This window comes from Amia ocellicauda, chromosome 6 (assembly GCF_036373705.1).
Source record: "Amia ocellicauda isolate fAmiCal2 chromosome 6, fAmiCal2.hap1, whole genome shotgun sequence".
Classification (NCBI taxonomy): Eukaryota; Metazoa; Chordata; class Actinopteri; order Amiiformes; family Amiidae; genus Amia; species Amia ocellicauda.
This window is the reverse complement of record NC_089855.1, coordinates 29,866,656-29,885,818: the sequence shown is the minus strand read 5'-3', so window position 1 is coordinate 29,885,818 and position 19,163 is coordinate 29,866,656. Positions and strand designations below refer to the sequence as shown.

General features: G+C 37.7%; 1 long non-coding RNA gene across 2 annotated transcripts in view; it reads right to left on the bottom strand.

The window, feature by feature from the left end:
- LOC136751321 (uncharacterized) overlaps nt 1–19,163 on the bottom strand; it is a 44,671-nt gene that overhangs the window by 3,977 nt on the left and 21,531 nt on the right. Inside the window, exons 1-3 of one of the 2 annotated variants that reach the window (XR_010816993.1) lie at nt 11,734–12,328; nt 11,389–11,589; nt 952–1,007 (exon numbers count right to left, since the gene is read on the bottom strand). This is a non-coding gene — a long non-coding RNA (uncharacterized LOC136751321). Of the gene's footprint in view, nt 1–951; nt 1,008–11,388; nt 11,590–11,733; nt 12,329–19,163 lie in introns of those variants that run through there. The other variant, XR_010816992.1, reaches the window with a different exon arrangement.

Here is a 19,163-nt window from a genome sequence, read left to right as displayed (position 1 = left end):
TTAAGAGGCAAACTCGGAACATCATAAGTCATGCTCTCATGAGCTAGATTTTGCCAGCCGTCTTCTGTGCCAGCAGCTCTGGGTTGCTGATCGCTCAGCACAGATGTGTGGCCTTTGGCAGTGTGCTAAGGAGGTAGGCATGCACCTCCTGCAGTAGCTGCCTTTGTTCAAACCCATGGCAGATGCGCTAACCCTGACCCTGGGTGAATGAGTTGTAAACACGAGAGAGAGAGATTCATAATCCTTTGAGAGAGATCCAGGATTCCTAGTGATTTTAATCAATGAATGGAATGACTATAACTGTGATGACCTGTTTGACTGGGTAAATATATTTGTTGTGATTAATTGTGCAGTTGGAAACATGCTGCAGAATCATTCTTGGAGCATTTTTAAAGGTGTGTTTAGTCTTGCTATGGAGTAAGGCCATACATTCAATTTGGGTTGTGGTGCATGTCCATGATCACAGTGCATTAAAGGATGGTTCCTAGAATTTATTTAGTTTCTTCATTACTCAAAATGCACATGAACTTTTACAACCTGTTCATATAATTGTTGACTCATTTAGTTTAATCTTTTAATTATTAGAAATAAGCACCCTAAAATAAAAGAGAATAAGTTAGAGTAAAAGGATATTGTATTTTACACTTAGCACATAGAGAGAGAGAGAAAAAAGCATAATTATGACTTCTTGTAATCCATTATTTTAGTTTGGCAATTTGATTAATGGTTTTTCATTTTACCTACACTGGGATGTAATTTATAATTGTGGGACTCACGAGGGTACTCATGGCTTTCAATTTAAACTATTAATATTTAAATTGTTATCCGTTCTCTTTGTGAAAATGGAACCTTTGACATTTTGTTTTCAAGGAAAGGCTGGTGTATAGATTCTGCTCTTTAATTATTCAAATAAGGCTTTCCATTAAATCAAAATTCAGAAGGACAGCTTACCTCATTGAATGCAAGATGGATATTTTGTTGTGTGATCCACTGAAAACTGATAAGACCTGCAATGAAAGAGAGTAGGAAAAAAATGAGTTAAAAACAAAAAACAAACATTCAGATCAATTTGTCCAAATATATCCTAAGAAGCAATGGCACTGACACAATTCTAATCAAATCAGGCCAGACTTCCCAAAGCTTTCATACTAGTACCCCATCAGAATGTATTCTAATTCATAAACCCACTCAAGTCATGCAACAAGTGTTTGTTGAAATTGAAATCCCTTAAATGAAATTGACTTTGCAACCTTCTTGCTACTAAGACCTCACTGTGGTTACTCAGATATAACAATGAAAGCTGTTTTGAATTCAATGAAAGTTGCACAAATTGTGTTATGACCAAGGACATACACAAATATATATTTTATGTGTTTCACAAGGTCAGCCCAGACCTTTACTTCAATCTCAACACAGGGACAAAGGACACAGAGAATCAATGCAAACAATATTGTGAGAGGGATGCAACACAGCTCCAATTGTGTGCTTCCCTGTAAGTACCTATCCTAAATACACGTTATATTGTAAAGCTTGGCCATTGTGGCAATTTGAAGCGTGAATTCTTTCCAGCAACAGAGGACATTAAAATGTACAATTTCAGCAGAGATGGTGGAAACTGTTGGACAAGGAGGCTTATGGAGGTGGTAGTAGTTTTAAACTCGTGTCCTTCTGCACACAGACGTCGATGACCCAAAAGGCGTAATAAATCAAATGTACAGAGTGCATTATGGGACACGGAATATGTGGATCACAGGCAGCTTCAGTAACTATATATATATATATATATATATATAATTATTGTAAAACGGTCAGTGGGATATATTTAAAAATAAAAAAATGTGAATAATACTTACATCTTGCAATCACACAAAAAATATACATTTTAAATCCACCCTCAGACTGAAAGGTAAAAACTAAAAGCACTGGGCCCAAATAAAGCCAATAAACCTCTCTAGTAGACCACACAGAAGCATCTTTACAGCAGTAGGAGGATGGTGGTCCGTGGCCTAGGAGTATTTCCCTGGGCTAAATTTACTGCAGGACTCTCACCATGTAGTTCGTCACACATGGTTTTATTGTATTAAATATTAACTGACTGCAGAGATGAATGAAAGAAAAGCAACCCATTTGCTGTCCTCTCAGAGATGGAAGAGGTGTACGCACACGGGCATTGAAGTACGGCATGGACGCGCACTGTAGGGCTATTCCAACTTCTCCTGTGCAGTTTTTTCATTGATGTAATGGCAAAGTTCACTGGTCACTTAATCTCTAATGTGCCACCAGCTTGTGTGGCCATGTTCCAGGCCCTGTTGCTTTGATGCTGTATGGAAGATCAGATATTCGCAGCAGACCTTGACAAGTGAATATGAATGAATGGAGGGTGGGTTGGGTTGGGGTGGGGTGGGGGGTTTTGGGTGGAAAAGAAACCCAGTCAGTAAATGCTGATTAAGCCTTGGTGGAAGATAGACTTTAGAATGACCTTCTGCATAGTATCTCGCATTTTTCCACACTTGCATGACGTTGGTGCTCTAAGAGGAGTAATTGTGAAAGAGAACCTCAGCTGGCCTGGTCTGATTTACCAGGAATGAATAGGAATATCTCCAGAGCTGGGACAGTGAGTGACACGACTCGGAGCATAAAGGAGATCAGACACAAGCAAAGTACTATCCGGCAGCTTCCCCCGTGGATCCATGAGGCTGACCCATGAGGTGACCCATGGGTGCAGAAATATATGGATTTCACAATGTTTGGGATTGCTTGTTTTTTTCTAAAATATGCTAGGATTCTTAATTTTACTCCTAAGGACATGGTCCATTTTATCCATCCACAGAGTGAGGTCAAGATCTTTTTATCGTCCTTTCTTCCATAGGAAGCGGTGAATTTCTTGCAAGTGTTTTAGCGGGGCCGAGGAGTGGTGTCATCCCATGAGTGGATTATTTGTCCTAATCTGCCACTCCTTGACTGCTTTACATTGTACTGCACATCTGGAAAAAGCGAGACTTTCCCACCTATGGAAGTTGCGGCCCACATTGAAAACCAAGGCTCCAAACTTGGAGCTCTCCAGCTCTCTCTGGCAGAGGCAGCATGGGAGGATCAAAGTGGGAAGCTGTGGAGATGTCACACTGTGAAGCTCAGGAGGATGTCTGTTACGCCAGCCACCCCCCCCCCCCTCACTACCTGTGTCTCTCCTTCTATTCTTTCTATTTCTGCACTTTGCTATGTTTGTTATCTGCACTCCAGGGATCATTAAGAGACACTTGCCCTGAACTCAAAATAGGAAGCTGGTGTATGCAGTGGGGCTTTCATGGGTTTGTGACAATGAAGACTTAATATGCATGGTGAAAATGATTAAAAGCATTTAGCAAAAACAAATTCTTCCTGTTTACAAAAAAAATATATGAATGAACAAATTACAGTTGTACAGTCATGGGCAAAATATGCACTGCCCTTTGAAAACACTGAGTATTTTTAGGCTAGGCTAAGGTTTTTTCATTCGTTACTCAGAGTTAACGCTGAAGCAAACCTCTTAACAATTAAATTCACAAATGTTCCTCTATATCTGCCTTCAGACTATTTTTGGAAATGCACAAGCAGTTTAAATGATGGTGACAAGGTTGTGGAAACAATGATCTGTGAAGCAGTGGCAGGGGCATGCCAATGTTATGTTTGTCCTTGCCTATTTTTACCGTCTCCATTACAAACTGGTGAGCTCTCAGCCCGATAACTAGAGAAGGTTACCGTTGCCATCAGACCCTGCCTTGGCTTGGTTATTACTGGAGCTCCCGCAGTTCAAAGTTCGTGATCTTACAGTTGATGTGGGTTTCCTCCGAGCTGCCTTAGAGATGACTGGGCTGACCACATCCACATTCTGAAACATTTTTGTAGAACCCCTAACCAAAGTGCTGTCAACATGGTCGCCCCAGCAGGAACTGAATCATTTGTGATGCCCCAGCCTTTTTTTTCGTTAATGAGTTGGACAGCACAGAAAATATTGTGAGGGAAACCTCAGGCCAAATGCTGGTGTGTTTGTGATCAGTCACCCCTGCCTCCAGGTGAAAGCCTGCGCTACAGGTACTGGGCCACTTCCTAAGCGAGTCATCATGATATCTTGGAAGCTGGAGTGAAAGGTCTAAATCTGGCTGTGGTTAGAAAGAGACCTATCATTAACCACTGCCTCACCTTCCACACGGCCCACATCCTGAAGCCTGCTGCATTTACAGTCACAGACCAAAGACTGCACCATTGTGCATGAGATACATAAACTACAGAATTTGCCATATCATTAAGGGCAGAATCACTTTCAGTTTTGAGTGGAAAAAAACGATTAAAATCTATATTCTATACACTGTAAAAACTCTGCTTGGAAGAAAACATCAACTGACTTATACCTTTTCACCTATGCTTCTTAATAGTAGGTTTAACTGTACTTCTTGGAATACCAAATACTTCTATCATATTTGTACGGCTTTCCTTGCGCAACACATTTTTTGAGTTTTGAGTGTTACGTTTAAGTCTCACGCATTGTGCAAGTCAAGAGCTTGTTGTTCTTGGCAAGGAAATACATATTATGACAGTTTGTCCCGATTTACTGGACGTCTAACTGGATAATTAGTGGTTTGTGTAACTGATTACCTAACTGTTATTTAGATGTTTGTATAAATGAAACAATACAATGCACGATAGCGTTTTTCTCATTTAATTTAATTTTGATCAATCTCAGCTTTTCTAATCTGCCCTAATGACAGAATCCTGAAATAAATGAATACCTGACAGTTCAGTGAAGAAATATGTGATCTGTTGAATAGAGTAGGATCTTTGGGTAGGATGAGTGGAGCCTGTTGTCTGTGCCTTCTGCAATCAGAGTGACACCTCTCTTTTCCTGCCAAGTTCCTCATTGCATTACCTCTTTATGCAAGATGGCAATCTGCTATTTTCAGTTATAGATTGCAGAAGGAGCATTCTAGGAGCAGTATTAGTGGGCAAAAATATTTGCTTTGCGATATGGAAGCAAGCAGCTCAACCAGGGTTCTCCAGCAGAGCACTTCCAGTTGTGTACTTTAACGGATTTGTTCACATGCACTAACCAATAATGCACTGCACCACAAATAGCCAATGTCTTCTTTTCCCCTTGTTAGTGGATATGAAACAATGCCAGCTAAAGTGATTGAATGAAACACAGTGTGGCACAGATTACTAATCCTCAGCATTTCTACCTTCTGTCCTAAAATCTGGCACTCTTTCTGAAGTGAGTCTATATTTCTATAAAACATGCACGCAGCAGCCACCTCATTGTCTCTCTGCACACATTTCATCCTTAAAAAAAAAAAACCGCTCAACCATATGTAGATTTGGATGAAAAGTGGAAAACAAAACAATGTACATTTTCATCAATGTATACTGTACATTGTAGGAATCCCATGTTTTCAATGCAAAAGCTATAAACCTAAAAATAACATTTTTTGCAAAGGGGCTCATATAAACCTTTCTGTCCACAACGACCTGCTGACCGAATATGTATGAAAAACAGCTTCCAGTGATTCTGGCCTCCCAAGGCATCTGAATACTTGACTTGGTCTTTAGATGTATAATACCTACATTACTACAATCCGTAGCTATTCCACTTGAAATATTTGTGTTAATTGTGTTTAAATTTGTAATATATTCCAAGTATTTAATTTATAAAAGTTAAGGGGCCAGAATAATCAAGTGCAATCTTAGAGAAAGATCACTTTTTAGTCCAGGTGCAGGGACATGGCAAACAAATGCTCGACTTAATTTGATTTATTTTCCATTGATTTATTGCCGATATAAAATGAGTGTAGTTCAAAGTTGAACTTTCCGTATGTCTTTGCTGATATAATATCCCTGCCTTGATTTATGAAACCCTGGGAGTGCTCTTAGAGAAACTGTGCAGCTTGTTTTTGTCGTAAACATGGACAGAAAGCAATGAATTAGGTTGACTACTGTCAGAATTCAGCGTCCATTCAGCTCATAATAACAACTCTACAAAATAAATGTCTTCAATAGCCATTTACTAGTGTATGCCTGAAGGATTTATTAGAAGTCAACATGATACATAATGTAAGTAGTACATTTGGCTGCATTTGTTTTGTTTTTTTCCTTGGGTTTTAGTTTGAATTATTGTTTTTATAAAGCTGTTATGTATTCCTTACAGGTTTTACTTCAAGTTTTCAACCTGATGTACTTAGCTCTAACATATCTATCTTTTATTGAAACCAAACAACCATATTTTTAGGTCATTTCTAGATATTTTTCAACAACCCAAGTTATTTAAATGGACCAGCTTATGATACCATACAAAATGCCCCGTTATAACAATGTAGTGAATTTAAGCTCAAACAAATTTAGTGTCTGTATTACGTGAACAGAGAGTGGCACCCATTTAAACCATAGATTGATACACTTACATATGGGATTTTAAATGTTGATTTTTAGTGGGGAAAGTTGACAGTGGGATCTTTGGTGCCTTATAAGCACTGCAACATTGGGATAGAGGGGCAGAGCCAACCATATTATGTTCTACAACTAAAGCCTATGGAGGCTGCATGGGAGGAAAGACATTTGTGAATTTAGTATTATATCAAATCTATTGTAAAACTAATCAATAGCTATACATTACTTTTAAAGTGCACTAAAGTGTCTGATTTCTGTTCAAATATGTGAAACACTGACAGTCACAGGGTTCAGCGCCATAAAGTAAAGTCAAGATCAGCTACTTGCAATATTACAGATTGTTTTTTTTTTTTTTTTTTTTATGAACAATTTCAGCCTGTCAGCAGTTCAAATATCTATTTTAAGTTATTTATTATCTTTTTTTTTTTTATAGATGAGTCACCTGTTTTGTGTTTCCAATTACATAATTTAGCACAGTTCTTCAATCTTACGGGAAAACTCTTCTTAAATACATTGTAGAAAACCCAATAAATATGTATGAACAGGGAAAGCTGAAAACGTTAAATAGTTTGAAGATTCGATAGAAATACCCAAACCTGACCTAAAAACTGCAAATAATTTGAATATCCGGTAATTTATCACAGATGAATTTCCCCTTGCTTTCTTGTATTAATATGAGTTCAGGTTTGTGAGAATCTTGTGAAAATGCAGCCGTTCAACAGCTAAGGGACAGAGGTGGCTCTACTAGACAACAGCTGCTTATGGAAGTTTCCATTAAACTGTGAACTTCCCTGTTTCTTTGTGATGCTAAGCAGATGTAGGCCAGACAGGTGCACCTCACAAACTCCTTTAGTAACACCTGAACAATTGTGTCATAAAATAAAAAAATATATAGAAGGTACAAATTGAGCTACAGTATTTAGATAGGGTGGGTCCACAGAAACAATTTGTGGAATAAATATATAAAGACAAAATCAAATATAAACCTCAGTTCAACAGAAATTATGCAGTGTTTCTGAAAAGTGGATTTTCTTTTCTGTTAAGGTCAATGCAGTTCACCGACTAATGAACTAGTTGTCACCTGATGCAATCTTAAATGAGGCTCAAGTAGCTTGTTCTATTGGGTTGTGTTCACCGTGACATTTTCCTAGTACAAGGCAGCCATGCGTTCACTACATGCTTGAGAAACTTTGCCCCACTGATTGCTGTTATTCAAGTGGAGTTACTGCCCTACTGTGTAAGATATAAGTGAAGCAAACATAAGGAAATACATACCATAGATGGGCAGGGAAACACAGTTAGGTGTGTTAAGTGTGCAAGGCGTGTACAGTTTACACACAGCACCTACACTTAGCTTCACTTTCGCCCCAATCCCTGCATATGGAATGTCATGCTCCGTTAGCATGTATACTTTCAGAGCTTTCCCGAATCCAAAAGATAAATTGTAGTGACATGTTTTTAAATGTATCCATCAACATTTAAAGGTCTAATGCAATGACATTATGAATTACTCCAACATAATCATGTCTTTTGTAGAAAAGAAAATAGAATAAAATTAAACATTTAAAACTAAAATCATAGATGGAAGTACAAGACTCGAAAGTGCCGTGTACAGGAGCCCCAGCATGTGTTTTATTCTTTGACCTTACTAATTAAACCATATCACAATTTATCAAGTGCAGGTAATGAAACCCCACCTCCTGATATAATTGTAACCAATCAACATCACTGCATATTAGTGAATACCAGGGCAAGATTCTAATTCATGGTGTTTCTGCATCATTGAGACAGGGGAGAATTAGGCAAGGAGAGAGATAATATCACAGCAGCGAGGTCAGGACCCAGAGTTTCTCTTTATCACCTTCCCTTATTTTCCTCTCCTTTAATTATGAATCTGACAGCATAACCATCAGCGCCAGTATTCTCTCAACAAGTGTTGCGTTAAAGAATTTAAAATTAACAGGCCAATTTGAAAGTGTTTCCCCTACTGAAGTCTTTAGTTTCGTGTTGGACTGGCTTTTAGAAATGACCCCCCGTATCACTCACAACGACACATTCAGGGGTCTCTAATAGGAATGGACTAGATTTGAGACGTATTTCAAGCATATATCCTCGCACCGCTTTCTAAAATCCAATCAGTTCATGAAATCTAGCTGAATGCCAGAGAGTTTCGCTGCTGTTTATTAAAGCTAACTAGTCATTGCTATATTATTTAACACCAGTTTTACATTTGAATATTTAATCGTTCATCAGTTGCCGGTTGACTTACATAAGTTGCGTTTGAGAAAAATGTGCTATATATATACAAAATAATGTTTGAAAAAACAAACTTGCTCTAGCTGTCCTTGAAAGTGCGGTGGCGATTGTGGTTATTGGTTTGTTTAGTAGATGTTTCCTACATTTATGGCATTCGTGTCATAGATTCTGCATGGACTGATCTTGTGACCATAGTCTGGCAACCCTGAGGACTAGATGAACATTACAATTGAGCATAGTAACAACTGGGAAATAAATTAAGGATACATCAAGCTCACTGGAAGAATTTCTGATATCTGACATGATAGCGTTATGGTTATATAAAACATTTAACGGTAACTTTCAGGCAGCTTCTAGGAAGAGAAATTAGGATGTTTAACTCCTGACGAGGACAAATCGAAGTACAATGGCAGCTGGAGAGGCTGACACCATAAAAACGCAGCCCTAATTGAGTGTCATACTCCATTTCTTTATTTTTATTTTTTTACAGTAGGTACATAGTGATCTACTAAGCAATAGTGTTTTGTAATCAGCGGCTAGATACCAAGGAGCAAATGTGTAAACTATTAGTCTCAGGTGGTGTGACAGGATAGGTTTTAAGTGTCAGAGCCACACCTTCTGCGGGCCGGGGGGGCACAGAGCACTGCTAGTCTGCTGCCACATTCCAAAGAGCATGGCGGGAACTCGGCTCTCAGTGGGCGTCCTTATCTCGGCCCAACCTTTCAACTACAGAGTTCACTCCCTTCTGTTCCCGGTCATTTCTGCTGATGGATACAGGTAGCCTTGAAGCCTAAATTTAGTGTAGTCATTGTGCGGAGAAGTTTCCGAAAGCTATATATAAAAGGCCATAAAACAATTAGGCGTAGCGTGGCAGTTTAACGGCTAGCCGGACTCGCTCAAGACACTCCCCCCCTCCCCTCCGCCCTCACTCATTCATCAGCGCGTGCAGACACACAGTGCATGCTGGGAGGGATTCCCCACATGGTTTCTTTACTCCAGTGTACTTTCAATTAGTTTAAACTCTGGATTTTAAGACGTACTTTACAATAATATGAATGAATACTCCTTATAACATGAATACATTAATATATATTATATAATGTATATTAACAATATACATTAATACTCCTTTCCCGAAATATAACATTGAACTACTGAATGACATTATTTCTTCATTCTCTATATGGCATGCATTTGAATCAGAGTGTAATGGCACATATTAAATAAACAGGAGCACTACTTACTGCACAGGTGAACATAATATATATTTTCCAATGTAGTGCTGCCTAAATCAACCCAAGACAAATTAGCAATAGTCTACATATTCTGTTGAATAACAGAGGAAGCGAAATTAATGACACTTAACTTTACCACTCCCCTTCCATAAAATAAATACAAAAAATACATCTTAGACTGCCTGTATCGAGCACAGATTAATAGATGTTCTGTAACAGTTTCACCAAATATAACTATTCATATTAATAATAATCAATGACTCTGCCCGATAATGGTATGGCCTCATGTTTTTTATTGTTCACTTATGTGAGCACATAGCCGATATGTCTTTTACACTTCAGCTGTAGTCAGCGGTCGAGAAAAGCTTGTGAACTGCCAATGTGGCGAGCGTGATGATTTACCTTCATTGAAGATTCAGCTGTCCAGCCAGCCAAATGTATACATGTTTTATATACTCTATTTGGATGCTGACTAAGCTCCTTAAAAATAAAAACAAGACTAAAAAAAACCCCAAAAAAAACAGATGCAACCCAGATCGCCTTCACTTTACCACTGCACCCATTGTTAATTCCCCGAGCCCTTGTCCTCCGCACAGCTCTGGCACATGAATGACATGTGGCCACTATCGCAGCACGGGAACTAGGTGAAACCACACACTGGTGATTCATCATCACTGGCAAGCCGCAACAGGACGAGACACCAAAATGTGTATCCTTTATTTACTCTACTGCTCAGCCAATCACAGCAGACCACGATCCACCCATTCATACGTAACAGCAGCTACACTACATGGATACTGAATAGAGTGTTTCTCCTCTAATGAATCGATTCAGAACGTGACCCCTCCCCCCTACGAAGTCGTCCCCATCCCCTCTGTCACTTCCTAACGGCTAAGATCTGCCAAGCGGCTGAACATTACACGCTGTGTCAACTTGCCAGGGAGGCAGACAAACTGAATCCTCCCATTCCCTCACAGGTAGAGCATCACACTGAACCTTCTGCTGCTGCCAAAGCGATGAAAACTAGAGCAATAGAGCAAACTCTCGGGAAAGACTAAAAAGAAATAAAGAAATGCTGTCCTGTTATGTCAAGTAATATAAAATATGAAGAGGCAGAGAAAAGTACATGTATTTGTTTATTTCTTTAATAATTGATTGTATTACTTGGTAGTTCTGACTTAGTGTCTGGAGTATAACGTAATGAATGAGTTCACCTACATCCTCTTACTCTCTCCTCTTTCCTGTATGGTTTATTTTGATAATTTGTAGTTTATTGAAATAATTTACTTCAGCTAAGTTCTCTTTTTTTTTTTTTTGTTTTTTGTTTTTTTTTTCCTCTTACCCCCATCCCCCCCCACCCCCAACCCCCCTCAACCCTCAGTTTCCGAGCTTTAGTCAGTTATCGGGAATCTGCAAACAATTTTACGATTTTAACATGCAACAGATGATATCCATTAGTAGTCAATGCCCTTTTTTCACTTACTCAGTCTGGGTGAAAGCAGTATTTCCTGGTGGCTGAGTGTTGCTTGCTGTGAGAGGCAAGTAGTTCCCCCTTTTCTCTCTCTCTCTCTCTCTGCTATAGAAATCAGAATTACACCTCTCCCTTTTCCACCAGAGCAGAGACATTCACACGAGAGGCCATTCTGGAGAAGGATTTAGTGGTTGTCAGCGTTTCATTCCTGTGCTGTAAAACAAAAACAACATACAAAAAAAAAGAAAAGAAAGAAAAAAAAAAAAAAATCAGTCCATACAAGTTCCTGGCAGAGGCTTTTAGCTGCATTCTTCGTAGTTTAATCAGTAAACAGTCTTAAAGTGACAGTTACAATACCGGCTTTGAGCCCCCATGCTCATAAATCCAAGTCCAAGGTGCTTTCTCCACTGAGTTCACTGGCTGCCGTGCCTGCCGTGGCCAGGGCCTCTGATAACACTGTTATCACATGGCACTGAAGTCTCTACTGCTCTGACTGTGCTATGAGAAGTAAAAGCTTTAGGCAAGTCACACTGGAGGCAGACACCAGGAGCCCTTATAGAGGACCGCCAAGGGGCTGACCAATTACAGACCAGCCTATCACAGCGGAGGGCAGTGTCTCTTATTACAGCTTTCTGAATTGAGAGGTTAGATAAAGGACACCCATTCAAAAAAAAAAAAAAAAAGAAAGAGGGGGAAAAAAAAAACCCGGCAGCAACACTCATGAAAACGCCTAGGCTGTGCCCTTGGTCTTTAAAAGCAGGAAACTCCCCTGCCTGAGAGACTGAAGAATCGCCAGTGTCTCTAAATAAGGGAAACGTCAGCCACATTAGAGACGGTCCCCCACATGGAGAATGTATCCTGAAGTGGGTTTACAACTTCCAGCTCAACTTTCAGCCATCCCTGTCGATTATTTCACTCCAAGCCCGTATAGAAGTATATATGGACAACGGCATAGAGACAGACCCGTTTGGAGCAACACCTTTTTTTTTTTTTTATATTCAATGGTTTCAATTTCTGTAGAAATCTAACACATTTGCCTCATCTTTATTTTCAATAGAACTCGTAACTGTGAAACCCACTTACCCTATTTAAAAAAATGTTTTTGAGATGCTGTGACAAAGAAAGGGAAAAGGCAATAGAAAGAAGGAAAAAAAAGATGAAACGTTTATTTGATGCTTATTCACACGCCACAGCAGAAAAAAATTAATGTATCGATTAAATAGAAACTGACAAATTTACATGTTTACAGTATCAACATTCTTCAGTAGAGGGGAATTGTCCAAAATGCTCTGTGAAGGCATTGAAGAAAGAAATGGTGAAACAGGGAGGAAAGTAATTTTATGTATTGTATAATATTTAAATATATATATTTAAGTACTTTCAAGGCATTCAATATGATAAAGACAGTTTCACAAACTAAACAAAAAAAATACTTTAATAAAGGGAAGTTCATTTTACAGTAACGTCACAACAAACATTTTCAATGAATGGAAATATTAACCTTAAACAACATTCTTCTGTAAAAAAAACATGTACACATATATACAGAATAAAGATTAAATATTCATCATAGTCAAATAGTGCAATAGCTTCCTGCAATTTAATCTGTTTTGTATCAATTTATTTGAGAATACTTGATCATTTTTCTTCCACAGCTAAAATTAGAATGACCTAATTATTTGATACAAAAATATATGTTTTGTTTTACTAAAGGAAAACATCAGCTTACAAATATTGGGCAAAAAAGCAGCAGTACGAGGGATTAAAGATTAAAAAAAAAATCCAGTATCAGCTCTTTTTTTATAACTTGAATATCACATATACCTTTGCATTCAGGGATCATGATAATGTGAGTTTAAAGTTTTAATAGCTCTATTACTCTTGAAAACAATCTAGAACACATCATTGAACTGTCACGAGTTTTATGTCAAATAATTGGTTTCCCTTATAAAATAATAATACAAGAATATGGAAACCCCCTTTCTTCCTCAGCTGTTGCAATACACATGCAACACCCCAATAACAGATACATTGAGTGTTACCAATATTGTGTTTAACTGGATTTATTGGTGATTGATTGCCAATTCGATCCCTTGGAAAAAGTACCTTACTTCACGTCTTGTTTCAGTAATCTGACACTCATATATAATTGAATTTCAGGACCTCAGATTTAAACCTTAAGCTTCACCTGCCTTCTTCTCCGCACCCAGCAGTATCCCAATGGGACCGAAACTGCACTTAGTTACAGTCTTTTAGGATTAGTCATGAAGAACCTAGTGACTCATCTCCAAGTTACCATTTAAGAAGAAATAAACTTAACTTTCATAGAACATCTTTATTTTTACTTTTTTTGCCTCATAATATGGTTATGAGTAACACAATGTTGTTCTTTTACAAAAACACAATTTTCAGACAGGGAGAAATGTGCTCTAATGTCTAGAACTTCACTTTCTCAAATACGTATTTAAAAACAGGAAGATGATTCACTCTCTCACACACACACACACACACACACACACATATTATATATATATATATATACACACACACACACGTTTGTGTATGTATACAGTCTTTGTACACATTTGTGACTTATTTTTTTAAGTCTTCTACCGTTTTAATGTAGACATCATATTTTATATAAAAGTTTTTACAAAAAGAAAACTAAAAAATACCTTTGAAAATATATACTATATGTATATATACTATATATATATACTGTAACACTTCTGTATTAATGTTCCTGTTTTTTTATAAATCACATAGAAAATGTACAAATTTACTTTATAATGATATTGTACTGAATTAGAATTATAGGTTTCCTAAAGCTGCTACACAATTCAGGTGTTACTAAATATATATATGTTTTTAAATTGAGAAAATGAAATGAAAAAACAGAAATAAAAAATCCCAAACTTAAAACATACTACAGCTTACTTGGTGAAATATATATTTTCATGGTTTCAAATAAATGAATATGGATTCCTTCAAGCTAATTATCTTCTTAATTGATCTCATCTCACAGTGCTGCTAATGTCTTGTGACTGAAGTCACTTAAGAAACATTAACATTAAATAAATTAATAAATGTAAATGTAAAAATTAAATGTAAACAAATTCTGTGGACAATGTTAATCTTACTATCTTACTAGCGTATTTCTTTAATGTAGTTTTAATTAAACTCACTGAAAGTTTTCATTTTATTTCAAAAGCATATCAGATCTGCATTGCATCCCATATTTGAAGTAAACAAATACAATCATTTCAGACACAAAACAATTCATCCAAAATAATTGGTAATAATCTTTCAAATTAGATTATTCTCCTTTTCAACATGTTTTGTTCTTGACATAAACAATCTGTACATTTTCACCCTTCTACTCAGTTTTTCATCAAAATAAAAAATAAAAACAAAATATCTCCTGATAATTAACTGACAAAAGTTCAGATTTGAATATACAAATATCGTTTCACTGGATGACAGGGCTTGGTCTATTCCACAGTATATTTTTTCCTGACATTAACAAGAAGCAGACATGGGACAATCAAATCAATCAAATTATTTTAATTCTGGCCTTTACTCTCATCTCTACTGAATCAATTAATATATTGCTGTACTGTTTTTAACAACTTTATATATTACAATGTATCTATTTCTCAGACAGATGATACTCCAGATAATTATGTATAAATATATTTTATTTAGATAAGTTTTTATTCTGTTTTAGTTTTAACACAAAATCTCTTAATTTTCATTTTTATTCAAGCATCTCCACTAGCTAAAAAAAATAATTTCATTGAGGGCCACTAAGCCATGGTGGCAAACCAACCTGAATTAATTAAACAGTACCCGGTTGGTTGTGAAAAAATATAATCTCCCTGTCTTTTGCCAATCCCCATTTGAAGTATTTTGTGGTAGGAGATGGTTCTGTTTTGGTAGCTGTTGATAGAGACTCAATAGAGGCTGACGTATCAAACAAAGGGGTGGAGGTGGGAGAAAAAGGGTAGATGATGAATCATGTTTCTAATGTGTCACTGTGCAATACTGGGGTTTTGAAATAAATTAAGATTTGTATTCCTTTTTTTTTCTCTCCCTCTCTATCTTCAGTGGGTGATAAGCAGAGAAAGATACCACAGAATAGCAATGTCAGGTTAATTACATTGTAACCAAGGAACAAACTAGAATACGTATCACTGCATTTATCAGTAAGTGCTTAGATGCTCTCCAACTATTTTCTTTTTAGATGGTTTAAGTGTGCAAATCCAGTTTGTTTCTTGCATCTAATGTTTCTAGCTTGTGTTTTAAATGATTTGGTGCTCTATTAAAATGAATCCTTAATTCTGCATATTGAAAAAGACGATTTAAAATCCAAAACAAACAACAAAAAACGACAAATGTTCTGAACTTTGGTGAAAAGTTAATGACATTTTGTACTTAAAGATTTTGTTCCTTTCAAGCTTTCAAAACAACCGCAAACAATCAATATGCTTTAGAAGCTTACTATATGCTTAAAAACACAAAAAGCTAAGTTAAATACTTTTGTGTTTTGTATCTATAACTATTAAAATATAAATATAAAAAAAAGGTTGAAAACAAAGTATTTGACTATGGTAGATATATAGATATATAATATAGCACTGGAGAAGGCAAGCAATCAAAGAGTTGATGCATTGATTTATAACAATTTAATAAAGAGACACGAAGCCAAACTCTGGTTATTTTCCATTCCTTTGTGGATTATTTCCCCACTTTTACTTCAGTCATCAGTCACTGCATATGCAGTATATGAATTATAGAGTTAAAACCTGGGAGACATGGGTGATTGTGTCTTCACTGCCCAATTTTACAAAAAAGATTAATTATCACTTTTAAGGAACAACTGTCCGTTCTGTTGTGCAGTCGCTGTTAAAGTCGTGCACTCCTTCTTATACACGCAGTCCCGCCATAAAGCACCATGTTCCTCTCCCCCAGAATGCACCAAAACTCGTCGTGTTATTCGGGTGATGGGTACTTACACCACTCTCACACAGAGCCTCAAATATTTATGCGAGTATTTGAGCACAGAAGCTCGGGTTCCCATTGAGAGAAAACAAATTCCAGACATTCCTCGTACTCCGAAAGGTGTAACAGAGGGCTGCCAGATGCCAAATGAATGTTGTCAAATTTTGGATAGTTTTCATGTGTGACAAACTGAGAGCTACAGTCCAGCAGAGCTAGTGGAGCTGGATATACTGGCCAATAAAACACTCCAGAATTGGGATTGTTTCAGCATTCACAGAAAAACTAAAATAAGGTGATTTTAAAAAAGTCAAATAAATTGGACATACGTATTTATTTGTTTTCAACTTAATTTCAGAATAAGAGCATAATCTGAGTAGGTTTGAATACAGCAATAGCTGTTGTTTTGGTTCAAAACTTCGATTGTGTTTCGAATAGAATCAAGTTTGGTATTATTACGATGACGTATATAGTGAGATTAAAAATGCATCATATAAAACTTATTTTCCTAGAAAACATACATAAAGTGACAGTAGAAGCTAAGATGTGTTCCAAAGCCTTCTTAAAACTTAAATATTGTTCAGTATTAAACATATTACAAGTGACTTTGGCCTCACGTAATACTTGATAGTTTCGAATATAAAGTGAGCACTCCTCCGAGGGAAGCAATAAACATATCCTTGGACAGCAGTGAATAATTATACTATTTGCAATTAAAGTTGGGCATTTCAAAAGTAGCTGTGGTCAGGTACATGTAGCACTGTGCCCCTGAAGGTTGTTTTTTTGTTTTTTTTGTTTTTAACTCTATTTATCCTTTGAGTTTTCATTCACTCTGAACTTGTATTTGTTTGTGTTGCTTAACTGAAGAAATGGAGATATAACTGTGCTGTACAAGTACAATAATTAGAGGCTACAACAGGGGAGGCTGAGAAATTGGGTACATTCAGGCGATTAAAAAAAAAAAAGGTCATTCATTTCATTTTGAAAGCGAATCAGCAGATTTAAATACCATAAATTGTGGTTCTTTAATATATTACAACAACAACAATCAACAATCCTTTATAAATGGATGAGATATCTTTATAAATGTCAAAATTATATGCTTAAACTCTTTTTATTATTAATTCAAGGTATTCTAGCAGACCAAACTAAGCCTCCAATTGGGTGAAACGAAATGTTCCTCATTAAATTCATCAAGTTCAAAATAATAAAATAATAACGAGAATAAAAGAATACATTTTAAAAAATCATGCCTAACCAGCGCTTCTATGCCACCTGCTCAAGAGACCCATACAGTATGTCATTTGCTTTTGATAATGTACTGAGTGACCCACATACCAGAGGCTTACTGTAGCTGGACAGAGCTAAAATAATTGCCCTGGTGATGTCTATATTAGGGGGGCAGTCAGTACATTCTGACAGTGAGTAACAAGCAAGATCAATGATGTCACTCTCACCATCCATGCATGACTTAACATCTTATCTGGTCAAGATAGGGCTCTTGTTTTACATTCCTCTTAATAGTCAGGGATGTTTCCCTCATCTTACAAGCACAGCAAAACAGATAGGATTCCTTTACCCAAGGCTGATTTTTTATTTTCTTAAATAGCTGTGATGCAAGCTTAGGACTGACAGTGATTTACAAATTAGACACTGTGGTCGTCAAAAATGCAAAACCTGTAGACTGTTTAGTTTCGAATGTGTTATGAAGTGGTTCTGTGTCAGTTCGTTCATGTCACCTTTCACTGTGCAGTCGCATTTTCACACATCTGCATTCTATGCAACATGTAAAGAAAAACTGAGATCTACAGAGACGATAGCCAAGGTATGGAGGAAACGTGTATGGTTTCAAAATGATGACTTATGTTTTATGGCAAGATCACTCTAAAGCATATACTACAATGTGTTTCTATATGAGAAGGTGCTCTGAATGAAACGCTCAGTCTAGATGGTTATCAGGACAGCAATTCAATATAATTGTTCAATTTCACAAGTGTCTTGCCTGTTATTACTTTTTCCAACATGCTACAATTGTCACACAAGGGCATCTTTATCATGAACTGCTTTTTTAAACCTCCCTGAATCTCTCAGATTAACACTCCGGGTCAGAGGGAAAATACACGTACTATAGATTTGTTTGTTTAGTTTTGCCCCCCCCCTCCTCATTCTTTCAGGTTTGTGTTTCTCTTTGCCCTAGTGGAACAGAAAGCACAGGATCAGCGAGAAAAGGCTTGGGGAGTCTATTCAAGGAAGAGTTGCTCCATTGTCCCAGTCTGGGAGGCTGCCGGTCCACCCCAGGGCTGTGCCTTTAAAAGGTGTGAGAGGAAAAGCAGCAGAATTGCAGCAGTATCTCCACCCACAGACGTTGAGCTTTCTTCTCCTCTCAGCCTACACACTCCAGCACACCCAGCCTCCTGCGAGCCGCCCTCCCTTCAGCAGCGAAGCACGCAGCAGCAGCCCACTCTCTCTCTCTTGGCCCATGGAAACTCAGGATGCACAAACCACGCCAGCCCCTGAGAAGCCCCCTGACCAGCCCTTACCACGCAGCAATTCTCTGACCCCTGCCTACTTGGTCACGCTTCCACCACCGCCCCCACCGCCCCCACCGCCCCCCTCCCCTCTGTATATCCTGTGAGTGGGCCGGCTGATGGAGTCACAGCTTCCCACTGCTCCACCAGACTCGCTGCACGCGGAGAAGCCGCCCTCATCCTGGAAGTTCCAAGCCTGTTCTTTTGAAACATTCCATTCTCCTCTCCGCCACACCAACAGGGTTTCCTGCTCACACCCCG